Source organism: Dasypus novemcinctus, chromosome 3 (genome assembly GCF_030445035.2).
Source record: "Dasypus novemcinctus isolate mDasNov1 chromosome 3, mDasNov1.1.hap2, whole genome shotgun sequence".
NCBI classification, from domain to species: domain Eukaryota; kingdom Metazoa; phylum Chordata; class Mammalia; order Cingulata; family Dasypodidae; genus Dasypus; species Dasypus novemcinctus.
The window spans coordinates 149,695,286-149,710,564 of NC_080675.1; the positions used below are offsets into that span (position 1 = coordinate 149,695,286).

The following is a 15,279-nucleotide window of genomic DNA, read 5'->3' on the forward strand; positions in this document are numbered from 1 at the left end:
AATAGTCTGCCAGTTGCAGAGCCTAAGACCCCACTGTACTCTATTCTGATTGCTTCTCTACAAGAATATGTGAGCACCACAAAATTTTCCTTTTAAACACTTATGCATGAAGTCCAACTAGACTGACTGGCTTATCAGAAACAAGCAGAGGGAGTAAAAATAAACTCCAAAGGAAGGGAACCAAGACCATAGCGTGTAAACTGCAAACAATAACAATGCCAAAGCCTGAACATGAGCCAAGCCTAATTATTATGTTTGGGTTGGAAGGTGGACCTTTATTGTTTGGGAATCAAGGCAGTAAAATCAGTTGGTAGGGTTTTGCTTATACAGTTCGTGACAAGCAGACCACTCCTTAGAGTTTCATCAATCTTACTGTATCAAGAAACATCTTAAGCACACTCAGTACAGGCCAGGAGAGAAAATACCTACTCCCTGCACAGCTGGTTTCCACAGCATGAGGCCAGGATCAACTCTTCAAGGCCATGGAACTGAGTGGCCCAGCTACTTCATGTGCCTGCTGCAGACCACCTTTCCTTCCTGTCTTCGACACTTCTGCACTGCACATTCCAGTACATATGATTTCGGGCCTTTCCCTCAATTTATGGACACATATACATGTTCTCATACGCTCCATTGCACTTCTCCCCCATGTCCAAGCCTTCCTTCATGGACATCTTCCCCTCTCCTTCAAACCTTTCCAGGCTTTATTGAATAACAAGATTCCCCAAAAAAAGTGTCATCTCAGATCTGAACTCATTCCTCTTTAGCTGCATATGTCTCATGTCTTTTTTTTTTTTTTTAAAGATTTATTTATTTATTTATTTAATTCCCCCCCTCCCCTGGTTGTCTGTTCTTGGTGTCTATTTGCTGCGTCTTGTTTCTTTGTCTGCTTTTTTGTTTCTTTGTCCGCTTCTGTTGTCGTCAGCGGCACAGGAAGTGTGGGCGGTGCCATTCCTGGGCAGGCTGCACTTTCTTTTCACGCTGGGCGGCTTTCCTCACGGGCGCACTCCTTGCGCGTGGGGGCTCCCCCACGCGGGGGACACCCTTGCGTGGCACGGCACTCCTTGCGCGCATCAGCACTGCGCATGGCCAGCTCCACACGGGTCAAGGAGGCCCGGGGTTTGAACCGCGGACCTCCCATATGGTAGACGGACGCCCTAACCACTGGGCCAAAGTCCGTTTCCATGTCTCATGTCTTATCAATGAGAAGCATAGCTCATTAATGACCATGAGGATTTCTCCAGGACTATGAATTTTTATTTTCATTCTGTGGCAGTCATAAAATTGTTTGGCAGGTATTCTGTGAAGAGACAAAGACTGAGCAGTTGTAGCTGCCTTGATGACCTTGAGCAACAGTTGGCTTTTTCACATGGAACCCAGGAAAGGGAGATTCAGATTTGAATCTCTTCTCCCTCCCACCTCCCGATTTCAAATCACTTGAAATATATATGTTAGTGGTACTTTTGCCAGAGTGAGGTTTTTTCCCTAAGCTTTTTAAAAATAATTTTCTCCCCCATCCCTTGTTTTTTGCACTCGCTGTCTGCTGTGTCCATTCGCTCTGTGTTCCGCTTGTCTTCTCTTTAGGCAGCACTGAGAACTGATCCTGGGACCTTCTGGAGTGGGAGAGGTGCTCAATTGCTTGCGCCACGTCAGCTCCCTGGTCTGCTGCATCTCTTATTGTCTCTCCTCTGTGTCTTTTTTTGTTGTGTCATCATGCTGCACCAACTCTCCATGCAGGCCAGCACTCCGTGTGCAGAGTGAGATTTTTTCAGCTAGATGTTTCGGCTGAGCAATGGACCTTATCACCAAACACCATGGCCAGCAATGTTACTAAGACAGATCCCCATTCTAGGAACCCCTGCGTATTCTCTGAGAATCCCAACACTCTTATGGTGAAGAAGTCTGATGTGGAAGCAGTGTTCTAAAAGTATGGCAAAACTGTGGGTTGCTCTGTTCATAAGGGCTTTGCTTTCCTTCAATATGTTAGTAAGAGAAATGCCCTGGATGCTGTAGCAGGACAGGATCATGGCAAGATGATTGCTGGCCAGGTTTTAGACATTAATCAGGTTGCAAAGCCAAAAGAGAACCACATAAAAGCAGATGTGAAACAACCTGCAGCAGAGGCATAAGTCAGTACCAGAATACCCCTCAGTCGCCTCTACTAAGCACTTCTTTCGACTTAAACTCTGACTTTCAATGGGATTATGATGATAGGATGTACAGCAACCCTGCATGTGTTCCTCCTCCTTGTCCCATAGCTTGGGCTATAGTACCCTCAAAATGCTTTAAATAAATTTAAGAAGGATGGAAGAACAGAAGATAGTGGATTAGGCAGACAAGAGACTCACTTCTCTCCCAGAAAAATAGCTACAGGACACGGAGAAACAGCCTGGGAAAAATGTTCTAGGGTTTAGGACACCAGGAGAAAAAAGAGATCCCACCCTCTAGAGACTCCTTATCCAAGGCCCTTGGAAGTAGATCTGCAGCTCATTACTGGGTCCAGTGCCCAGATCTGAGCAACTAACAGGGATAATCCTAAAGACCTGGAATAGGCTGAACCAAGAATCAAAGAACAGCAGTTATACACAGTCTCCTGCCACTAAAACCCTATGAAAGAGAGAAATTGAGCATCAGAGTAAACTCACCATCATAATCAGATGCCTAAACATCAGCAAAAAAAACCCAAGCCATAGTAAGAAAATGGAGGCAATGGCCCATGCAAAGGATTATATCCAAGTACCAGATGAGACACAGGATTTGAGACATCAGTGAGGTTCATACAAATCTCAAAAATGAAATTTAATGAATTGAAAGACAATATGACTAAGGAGATAAAGGACATCAAGAAGACACAGAGAGAGCACAAAGAATTTGAATACCTGAACAGAAAAATAACAGCTTATGGGAATGAAAGACACAATAGGGGAGATAAAAAACACATTCGAGGCATAAAACAGCAGACTCAGAAATGATAGAAGAAAGAGTAAGGGATGCAGAAGACAGAACAGATGAAATTTAAGAGAGAAGGACAGAGGAAAGAATGGAAAATATTGAGCAGGGGCTCAGGGAGTTGAATAATACAAAATGCAACATTCATGTCATGGGAGTTCAAGAAGGAGAAGAGGAGGGAAAAGGGACAGAAAGAGTATGTGAGGAAATAATAGCTGAAAATTTCCTAACTCTCATGAAAGAATGTATATATTCAAGAAGCACAGCATACCCCAATCAGAATAAATCTGAATAGACCTAATCCAAGACACATACTATTTAGAGTGTCAAATGTCAAAGATAAAGAGAAAATTCTGAAAGCACCAAACCATTACATACAAAGGACACCCAGCAAAACTTAGTGTGGATTTTTCAATAGAAACCATGGAGGCAAGAAGACAGTGGTATAATATAAGAGAAAAATAGCTAGCTGAGAATTCCTTATCTGGCAAAACTGTCCTTTAAATATGAAAATGAGTTTTAAATATTTACAAATAAACAGAAATTAAGGAAGTTTGTAAAAAAAGAATCTGCCTTTGCAGGAAGTATTAAAGGGAGCCTTATAGCCAGAAAGAAAGACAGTAGAGAGAAACTTGGAGGAGAGTGCAGAAGACAAGAATAGCAGAAAGGATAACCAAAAGAGTAAAAAGACGAAAATAATATATGATATATAAAAACCAAAGAATAAAATGGTGGAAGTAAATAATGCTTTTACAGTACTATCACTGAATGTGAATAGAGTAAAACTCCACAATTAAAAGATATAGGCTGGGGAGCAGATATGGCTCAAGTGTTTGAACTCCTGCTTCCCACATGGGAGATCCCAGGTTCAGTCCCTGGTGCCTCCTAAAAACAAAGCAAACAAGCAAACAAATGAAAAAAACAACTGAAAGGTGGACACCGACTTCCCACATACTAAGTCCTGGGTTCAGTTCCCAAATCTGGTACCTAAAAAACATATATATATATGTGTGTGTGTGTTTGTGTGTATATATATATATATAGGCAAAATGGATAAAAAAGCATGAGCCATTCATAAGCTGCCCACAAGTGATTCACTATAGACTCAAGGATACAAACTGGCTGAAAGTGAAAGGCAGGAAAAAGCTACTCCATGCCAACAGTATCCAAAAAAAGAGCAGGGATAGCGATACTAATATGGGACAAAACAACATTTTTTAAATTAGGGTAGGCAAGGGAATAAAGAGTTTATTAAGAAATAAGAGGGAAACGGACTTGGCCCAGTGGTTAGGGCGTCCGCCTACCACATGGGAGGTCTGCGGTTCAAACCCCGGGTCTCCCTGACCCGTGTGGAGCTGGCCCACACGAAGTGCTGATGCGTGCAACGAGTGCCCTGCCATGCAGGGGTGTCCCCTGCGTAGGGGAGCCCCATGCTCAAGGAGTGCACCCTTAAGGAGAGCCGCCCAGCGCGAAAGAAAGAGCAGCCTGCCCAGGAATGGCGCGGCCCACACTTCCCATGCCGCTGACGACAACAGAAGCGGAAAAAGAAACAAGACAACAAGACACAGCAAATAGACACAGAGAACAGACAACTGGGGGAGGGAGGGAATTAAATAAATAAATAAATCTTAAAAAAAAAAAAAAGAAATAAGAAAAGAGTACACAGTCCTAGACATGGACTGCAGTATGCTGCAGCGTGAGTTGCCAAAACAGACTTTAATATTATTATTATTTTTTTTTAAGATTTATTTTTATTTATTTAATTCCCCTCCCCTCCCCCGGTTGTCCGTTTTCTGTGTCTTTTTGCTGCGTTGTGTTTCTTTGTCCGCTTCTGTTGTCGTCAGCGGCACGGGCAGTGTGGGCGGCGCCATTCCTCGGCAGGCTGCTCCCTCCTTCGCGCTGGGCGGCTCTCCTTATGGGTGCACTCCTTGCGCGTGGGGCTCCCCTACGCGGGGGACACCCCTGTGTGGCACGGCACTCCCCGCACGCATCAGCACTGCGCATGGGCCAGCTCCACACGGGTCAAGGAGGCCCGGGGCTTGAACCGCGGGTCTCCCATGTGGTAGACGGACGCTCTAACCACTGGGCCAACTTTATTATTATTTAAGATTTTATTTATTTATTCCCCCCTACCCCATTGTCTGCTCTCTCTGTCCACTCACTGTGATTCTGTGTCTGCTTGTCTTCTCTCTTTTTGTTTTTTCAAGATTTTATTTATTTCTCCCCCCACCCTATCCCCCCGTTGTCTGTTCTCTGTGTCCATTCACTGGGTGTTCTTCTGTCTGCTTGCATTTTCATTAGGTGGCCCTGGGAACCAATCCTGGGACCTTCCAGAGTGGGAAAGAGGTGATACTCTCTTGAACCACCTCAACTCCCTGTTCTGTTATGTCTTCTTATTTTCTCTCCTTCGTGTCTCTTGTTGCATCATCTTGCTGTGCCAGCTCTCTGCATTGGCCGGCACTCCTGCACGGGGTGGCTTTCCCACACAAAGCAGCATTCCAACACAGGCCAGCTCTCCTGCATGGGGCTGCATTCCTGCATGGGCCAACACTCTGCATGGGCCAGCTTGCCATGCGGGCTAGCCTGCCCTCACCAGAAGGCCCTGACCATTGAACCCTGGACCTCCTATATGGTAGATGGGAGCCCAACTGGTTGAGCCACATCTGTTTCCCTGCTCTTTAGGTGGCACTAGGAACTGATCCTGGGGCCTTCTGGAGTGGGAGAGAGGCTCTCAATCTCTGGGGCCACCTCACCTCTCTGGTCTGCTGTGCCTCTTACTGTCTCTCCTCTGTGTGTCTTTTTGTTGCAACATCTTGCTGCACCAGCTCTCCACTCCAGCCAGCTTGCTGCACAGGCCAGTACTCCTGCATGGGCTAGCAGGCCGCACGGGTCAGCTTGTCTTCACCAGGAGGACCCAGGAATCAACCCTGGACCTCCCATAATGTAGACGGGAGCCCAATCTCTTGAGCCACATCCGCTTCCCCAAAAACAGATTTGAAATGCAAAAAAAGTTATAAGACATACAGAAGGCCGTTATATATTAATAAAAGGGAAAATACATCAGGAAGAAATAATAGACATAAATATCTATGCACCTAAACAGAGTGCCCCAAAATACATGAGGCAAACTGGCAAAACTTAAGGAAGAAACAGACATCTCTACTATAATAGTTTTCATTATGTCAACCATTACTCACATCAATTGATAGATCAACTAGACAGAAGATCAACAAGGAAACAGAGAAATTGAACAATACGATAAACAAGTTAGACCTAACAGACATACTCAGATTGTTACATCCCAAATCAGTGAGTTACATATTCTTTTCAAGAGCTCATGGATCTTTTTCCAGGATAACCACATGTTGGGTCGCAAGGCAGGTCTCAATAAATATAAAGAGACTGAAATTATACAAAGCACCTTCTCAGATCATAATGGAATGAAACTGGAAGTAACAGTAGGCAGAAAATGGGAAATTTTGCAAATTTGTGGAAGTTAAACAACACTTCTAAAACAATCAATGAGTCAAAGAAGAAATTGTAGAGAAATCAATAAATATATTAAGATGAATGAAAATGAGAACACAACTTATCAAAACTTTTGGGATATATGAAGGCAGTGCTGAGAGGGAAATTTATAGCCCTAAATGCTTGTATTAAGAAAGAAGAAAGAGCTAAAATCAAAGATCTAACAACCACTGGAGAAACCAGAAGAACAGCAAACCAATCACAAAGCAAGCAGAAGAAAACAAATAATAAAGATTAGAGCAGAAATAAATGAAATTGAGAAAAAAACAAAACAAAACCAAAAGCTGGCTCTCTGAGAAGACTAAAATTGATCTTAACTAGATTAATAAAGAAAAAGAGAGAAGATGCAAATAAAAACAGAAATGAAAGGGGGGAAGTTAAAATTGACCCCACAGAAATAAAAAGGATCATAGGAGAATATTATGAGAAACTATATGCCACCAAACTAGATAACCTAGATGAAATGGACAAAATCTTAGAAATGCACAAACAACCCTCATTGATTGACTCTACAAGAAATACAAGAACTCAACAAACCAAGCACATTTAAAGAGATTAAATCAGTCATCAAAAATCTCCCAACAGGGAAGTGGACTTGGCCCAATGGATAGTGCGTCCGCCTACCACATGGGAGGTCCGTGGTTCAAACCCTCGGCCTCCTTGACCCGTGTGGAGCTGACCCATGCGTAGTGCTGATGTGTGCAAGGAGTGCCGAGCCACGCACGGATGTCCCCCGCATAGGGGAGCCCCACGCTTAAGGAGTGCGCCCGGTAAGGAGAGCCTCCCAGCGTGAAACAAAGTGCAGCCTGCCCAGGAATGGCGCCGTACACATGGAGAGCTGACACAGCTAGACGACACAACAAAAAGAAACACAGATTCCCGGTGCTGCTGATAAGGATAGAAGCGGCGGTCACGGAAGAACATACAGCTAATGGACACAGAAATCAGACAATGGGGGGGGGGGCCTGGAGGGGGGGGAAAGACAAAAAGAAATCTAACAAAGGGCAAACAGAAGGAGGGCTCCTTGATAGTATCCCTATATCTAGAAGACAGCTGTAGATTATAACCATAGTTCTACATGTGCATTTTTTGGTAAAATACCTGTGTTGATTGAGGATATGGTTCATTCTCTACTTCACATCTAAGCTTTTTAGGTATCTTGAGGTGACAATTTATGATAAAAAGAGCTAGTGAATTAATGAATTTATAAATATCTTTTTGTTAAAAGAAAGGAAACATTTTTGATGTGGAATTGTTAAACCACCCCTGCACACTTGTTCATTAAATTGGCTTCAGAGGGGCAGGGGGAGGGATGTATGCAGATGTGCACATATTTCCATCTGATGTGTGTGTGCGTATCTTGGCTATACCATAAGAAAACATTGTTAATTCAATAGAAACATACGTTCTTGCTAATAATTCAAAATAGATCAGATAATGGATTCTCTTAGAAGCATTATACTTATTGTACTATATTGCTTTACATCTCATTTGTAATTGAGCATTATTAAGGGAGTGCAGTATTTGTAACTACCAATATCTATAGAGGCCTGTTGTTACTTTTGTCTTAGGAAATTTTTGTCCCCAAGAAAGGCAAGGATACATTTTTTTCTCCTGACTGAGATGGTGTCATGTATTCTTGGTTATCACAATATCTCATGGCTTTGGGGCTCTGAATTGGTAAATATTCAAGATGTGCGAAAAAAGCATGATACATTCTGTGTAATCTTGCCCAGATAAAAATGTATGCTCAGTTGTGTGTATACACACACAGGACCTAGAAGGTTATGTCAAACTAAACTGCTTGTGATTCTAAGTGATGTTTGTGTTCTTTGCTTCTTGTGTTTTTCAGTTTTCTATATTGCACAATTAAAGTTTGAAAAAAAAAAAGAAATGTTATTTAAAACAAAATCTCCCAGCAAAGAAAAGTCCAGGACCAGACACATTCACAGATCAATTCTACCAAGCTTTTTGAGAAGAATTAACACCAATCCTGTTTAAAGTCCTCCAAAAAATTAAAGAGGAGGGAAAATTACCCAAGACAGTTTATGAAGCCAACATCACACTAAAACCAAAGCCAGATAAAAATACTAGAAGAAAATTACAGACCAATTTCTTTAATGAACATAGATACAAAAATTCTCAACAAAATACTTACAAATAGAATCCAACAGCATATTGAAAGAATTACACAGCATGACCAAGTGGGATTTATTCCTGGTATGCAAAGCTGGTTCAGAATAAGAAAATCAATTACCGTAATACACCACATTAACAAATTGAAGAAAAAAACCAACACATGATCACCTTGACTGATGCAGAAAAGGTATTTGACAAAATCCAGCATCCTTTCTTGATAAAAACATTTCAAAAGATAGGTACAGAAGGAAAGTTCCTCAACATAATAAAGGGTATATATGAAAGTCTCACAGCCAACATAGTACTTCATGGGGAGAGGTTGAAAGCTTTCCCTCTAAGACTAGGAACAAGAAAAGGGCGCCCAGCGTCACCAATGTTATTCAACATTGTGCTACAAGTTCCACCTAGAGCAATTAGGCAAGAAAAAGAAATAAAAGGCATCCAAATTGGTAAAAAGGAAAACTCTCACTATTCGCAGGATCCTATGATAGGATCCTATATTTAGAAAATCCTGAAATATGTACAACAGAGCTATTAGAGCTAATAATTGAGTTTAGCAAAATGGCAGGACACAAGATCAACAGACAAAATCAGTAGTGTTTCTATACACTAGTAACGAGCAAGCTAAGGAAGAAATCAAGAAAGAAATTCCAGGGAAGTGGATCTGACTCAATGGACAGAGTGTCTGCCTACCACACGGGAGGTCCAAGGTTCAAACCCAGGGCCTCTAGACCCGTGTGATGAGCTAGTGCATCAGCACTACGCATGGGCCAGCTCACCACATGGGTCAGGAGGCCTTGGGTTTGAACCCTGGATCTCCTAAATGGTAGGTGGATGCTCTATCTGAGCCAAATCCACTTCCCTCAATTTATTATTATTATTATTTTATTTCTCTTCCCTTCCCCACCCCTCCTCCCAGCTGTCTGCTCTCTATGTCCATTCACTGTGTGTTCTTCTGTGACCGCTTCTATACTTATCAGCGGCACTGGGAATCTGTGTTTCTTTTTGTTGCGTCATCTTGTTGTGTCAGCACTCTGTGTGTGTGGCGCCATTCTTGGGCAGGCTGCACTTTCACGCTGGGCAGCTCTCCTTACAGGGTGCACTCCTTGAGTGTGGGGCTCCCCTATGCGGGGGACACCGAGTGGCACGGCACTCCTTGCACACATCAGCACTGCACATGGGCTAACTCCACACAGGTCAAGGATGCCCGGGGTTTGAACCATGGACTTCCCATTGGTAGGCAGACATCCTATCCATTGTGCCAAGTCCACTTCCTGCCTCAACTGATTTTTAATAGCCTGCCAAGTCCACTTTTCTGGGACAGAACAGTCTCGTCAGCAAATGGTGTTTGGAATACTAGATATCCATAAGCAAAAGAATGAAAGAGGACACTTATCTCACTCCCTATACAAGAATCAACTCAAAATGGATCAAAGACATAAACTCAAAAGCAAGGACCATCAACCCTAGAAGATAATGTAGGGAAATAGCTACAAGACCTTGTCGCAGGTGGGGGGTTCTTAAACCTTACACCCACAGCACATGCAACAACAACAAAAAAATAGATAAATGGGACCTCCTCAAAATTAAACACTTCTGTACCTTAAAGGACTTTGTGAAGAAGGTAAAAAGGCAGCCTATTATTCCATGGGAGAAAATATTTGGAAATCACACCTCCAACAAGGCTCTTTTCTTTAAAAAAAAAAAAAAAGGATTGATTGACTGATTGATTGACTGACTGATTCCTCCCCTTTCCCCTCCTCCCACCCTGCTGTTTTTGCGGTCTGTGTTGTCTTCTCTTCTCATTTTCTCTCCTCTGATGGGGAAAGAGGTTCCTTGTCAATTGCCCACCTCACATCCTGGTTTTCTGCTGGGCTTCACCTTGACTCTCCCCTTGTCTCTCTTTTGATGCGTCATCATCTTGCTGCGTGACTCACTTGCGAAGGGCACTGGCTCACCACGCAGGCACTCACATGGGCACTGGCTCATCACGCAGGCACTCGTGCGGGCACGCTTTCCCTTCTTTTTCACCAGGAGGTCCCAGGGATCAAACCCACATCCTCCCACATGGTAGGCAGAAGCTCTATCACTTGAGCCACATCTGCTTCCCCAACAAGGCTCTTATAAACATGATATATAAAGAGACCCTACAACTCAAAAATAAAAAGACAAATGACCTGATTAAAAAGTGGGCAAAAGACCTGAATAGACATTTTTCTAAAAAGAAATAATAAATGACATAAAAAAACACATGAAAAAATGTTCAACATCACTGGCTATTAGGAAAATGCAAATCAAAGCTACAGTGAGATATAATTTCACAACTACTAGAATGGCCACTATTAAAGAAACAGAAAACTATAAGTGCTGGAGAGGATGCAGAGAGATAAGAATACTTACGCACTGCTGGTAGGAATGTACAATGGTATAACCACTGTGGAATTCTGCTTGGTGGTTTCTAAGGAAGTTAGATATAGACCTACCAAGTGACCTAATAATACCACTACTAGGTATATACCCAGAAGAACTGAGAGCAAGACCACAAACGGACATCTGCAAAAAGCAATGTTCAGAGTGACACTATTCATAATTGCCAAAAGATGGAGACAACAAAGTGTCCACCAACTGACAAGTGGATAAACCAACTGTGGTATATACAACAGAATATTATTCAGCTGTAAGAAGAAATGACGTCGTGAAGTATATGACAACATGGATGAACCTGGAGGACATTATGTTGAGTGAAGCATGCCAGGCACAAAAAGACAAATACTGTATGATTTCATTATCATGAACTAAATACACTGCGCAAACTCGTGGAGTTAATAGCTAGAATATAAGTCACCAAAAAATAGAATGTTGTTAAAGAAGGAAAGGTGAGGTTTAACCTGTGCAGAAGTGGTAAAAAGTTGTTTGGAAATGTTTGGAAATGAATAGAAAAGATGAAAGTACATCCTAGGATGTGTAATTAATAATGCTAACATATAGGTATGATGGATTTTTTTTTCCCTTCTTTTTTTTGGAGTAAAGAAAATGCTCTACTATTGACTGAAGTGATGAATGCACAACTCTGATTTTACCAAATGTCACTGATTTTACACTTCAGATAAATTGTATGCTTCATGAACAAATACATAATACTAATACAGGGTGTTAATAATAGGGTGGGTTGGAGATAAAATACATCAAATATAAGATATGGACTATAGTTAGTAATAATACTTCAACGATGTTTTTTCATAATTTGTAACAAATGTTTCACAACGATGCAAGGTACTGGTGGTAGGCTGATGTATGGAAGCCCTGTATGATGTAAGTACACAAATTTTATTATACAATTATTGTTTATGTATGTTCACCTATGAATGATATACATCAATAATATTAAAAAAAAAAAAAAAGACTTTGCAAGAAGATACTTACTGGTTACAAAGGGGGGAAAATACCTTTACAATGGAGAAATCTGGTGGACTACAAATTAACCAAATAAACTTATCAGCACCAGTGACAGGACAAAGTGACATCATATACTCCCTGGTGTGATGCCTTGAGAAGACACAGCCCCACCAGAATCCTGGAAAAATGTTTAACGTGAATCAAATCATAAGGAAATAATAAGTAAATCAAAACTGAGGGACAGTCTGCAAATCAACAGCCCTAGACTCTTCAGAAATGTCAATATCGTGAAAGGACAACAAAAGTGTGGGAATTGTTCTAAGTTAAAGAAAAGTAAAGAAATAAGACAACTAAATGTAATGTGCAATGCTTGATTTAAATATATGGCTATAAAGGACAGTAATAGGACAAGTGGAAAATTTTACATACAGATCCTGTATTATATAATACCATTGTATTAATGTTAAATTTCCTGAGAGCAATCTTGTACTGTGGTTGTGTAGAATATATGTAGAAGTATTTATGAGTGTAATGTAATGATAACTGCAACTAAATCTCAAATGGGGGAAATGGATATGGCTCAATCAGTTGGGCTCCCGTCTACCACATAGGACTTCCAGGGTTTGATGCCGAGGCCTCCTGGTGAGGGCAAGTTGGCCCACGCGGAGTGCTGGCCATGCGGGAATGCTGCCCCACGCAGGAGTGTTGTCCTGCTTGGGAATGCCACTCTGTGTGGGAAAGCTGCACTGCACAGGAGTGCCAGCCTACGCAGACAGCTGGTGTAGCAGAACAGAGAGTTAAGGTGGTGCAAGAGAGTAATCACCTCTCTCCTACTCCAGAAGGTCCCAGGATTGGTTCCCAGAGTTGCCTAATGAGAATACAAGCAGACACAGAAGAACACATAGGGAAGCAGACTTGGCCCAGCGATTAGGGCGTCCGTCTGCCACATGGGAGGTCCGCGGTTCAAACCCCGGGCCTCCCTGACCCGTGTGGAGCTGGCCCATGCGCAGTGCTGATGTACGCAAGGAGTGCCGTGCCACGCAGGGGTGTCCCGGCGTAGGGGAGCCCCACGCACAAGGAGTACGCCCCGTAAGGAGAGCCGCCCAGCGCCAAAGAAAGTGCAGTCTGCCCAGGAATGGCACTGCTCACACGGAGAGCTGACAAACATGATGATGCAGCAAAAAGAAACACAGATTCCCATGCCACTGACAACAGAAGCGGATAAAGAAGACACAGCAAATAGACACAGAGAACAGACAACTGGGGTGGGGGGGGAAGGGTAGAGAAATAAATAAATAAATAAATCTTAAAAAAAAAAAAGAATATATAGCAAATGGACACAGAGAGAAGACAATGGGGGGGAGGGAATAAATAGTTCTTAAAAAAAAAAAAATCTCAAATGAGCTCTCTCTGCCTGGAGGAGCCTACACCAAATCTTGGTGTGTATTTCTTTCTCTCCCATTTCTCAGCAAGCTCTGTTCTTTCCACTTCCCAATAAATTCTTTTTACTGGCCTAATTTTTTAAAAAAATCTCAAGTGGTTCAGAAATATATGGATATGCATTTACATAAAGCCAATATGGCAAAACGTTCACAATTGGTGAGTCTAAATGAAGGGTGTGTGGTCAATACTATTTAACTATTCTGCCAATTTTCTTAAAGGTTGAAATTTCTTTCAAAATAAAAAGTTGGGGAGAAAAAAAGAGAAAGAGTTAAATGCTTCCAGGTAAGATGAACAAATGTTTGCAGAATAACTGTATCAAGAGGGGGTAGGAGGAGATGGAGAAAATAAAGCATATGAAAACAGACTCTGTTCTCAATCTTACAATCTAGCTTGAAACAAAAAATATGTATGTGTAAAATATCAAAGAATATACAACAGTTCCTGTGTTCTTCTGAGTGTAAGTGAAGTACAGATTTCAAACTAGGAGCTGCTGAAGTAGGTGTCAGACTGTGAATCTGAAAGACAGGCAGAATTATGTCTCAGTGAACAGAAGAGGGAGAGCAGCACTACAGGTGGTTTGGGGAGGAAACATGAACATAGTTGGCTAGAATGGGTGTGACATGCAGATGAAAACCTCCCTGACTGGAGCTCAGAGGCTGGTGTTAGAAGAAAGTCAGCTTAGACAGGGCCAGACTTCAGAGGGCTTTAGAAGCCAAGTTATTTTATGCAGGATGAAACTGATAGGGGTGGAAACTGAGGGCAGAAAGACCAAGCAGAAATGATTTCAACGGATATGGGGAGAAATACAGGGTAACATAAGAAACTAAAAGGTCAGGACAATTTCAAGGGTGATTTTGAAGGAAGAATTGGCAATAGAATCTGGAGCCAGAATGAATATTGGGGATAAAGGAAAATTCACTATCGGGCTGCTAGAGAAGGAATCACAGTGCCTACTATTAAACTAGAAAAAATGGCCTCTGGGGTCCTTTCCAGTCTTGAATTTTTCTAAGAAGGAAAGGCCAAAGATAGCCCTCAAGTTTCATGCTGGACCCTTAAAGAATGGCTGTGATCTGATCCAAAGCTATTTTTAATTACTTCTACTCCCCTACATAAACTCTGCTCTGGCCAAACTGGCCAGTGACCAATCTCCCTTTACTCAGCACCTGCCCAGCCTACCTATAAATATCCTCCTCTTCCTCTCTGCCTAGTAAAATCCTGCCCACGCTTCAAAGCTTCTGTTCTGCTCCCTTAGTGAAGCCTTGCCTGATCATCCCAACCTTCTGGATCTCTCCTGCCTCTCAACACTTAGTACCCTTAATGTCTACATCCCCACTGGACTCTGGGCACATACTGCATCTTTCCTTTTCCTATCACATTTTAATGACTTGAAAGCAAGGAGTATCATAGAATGATTTACATATAATAAACAGTGTTTTCACTGACCCAAACTGTCTTAAATATTTCTTATAATTATTATGAATATTGAGCAAAGATTCTTCTCTGAAGTCATATCACTCTCATAGGAAGTGTTCTCACCACTAAACATATCCAGCATTTTACAACTAAACCTAACACACATGTGCACGCACACACATGCACAATCTGTCTTCAAAGAGTTTTCATATTACAAGTTGGGACCCAGACAGACCCTGATGCATCAATACCACTATTCAATAAGCCAGGCCCAAGCTGGAGGAACGTCTGACAATCCATGACTGCTGGAGACAGAAGCAATGCCAAAGGACTCCAAAGGGCTTTCTAGAGAGAAAAGACTTGGGTTAAACAAAGGGCTAGACTTAGTTGCTTCCTGAAAATGTTTTCCCA

The 15,279-nt window shown here is 42.1% G+C and overlaps 1 protein-coding gene and 1 pseudogene across 6 annotated transcripts in view; one reads left to right on the plus strand and one right to left on the minus strand.

The window, feature by feature from the left end:
- The window catches only part of EDC3 (enhancer of mRNA decapping 3), a 65,608-nt gene that overhangs the window by 12,046 nt on the left and 38,283 nt on the right, over positions 1-15,279 (minus strand). The gene's annotated exons all lie outside the window — the stretch shown is intronic.
- LOC139438723 (heterogeneous nuclear ribonucleoproteins C1/C2 pseudogene) lies at positions 1,614-3,860 on the plus strand (annotated as a pseudogene).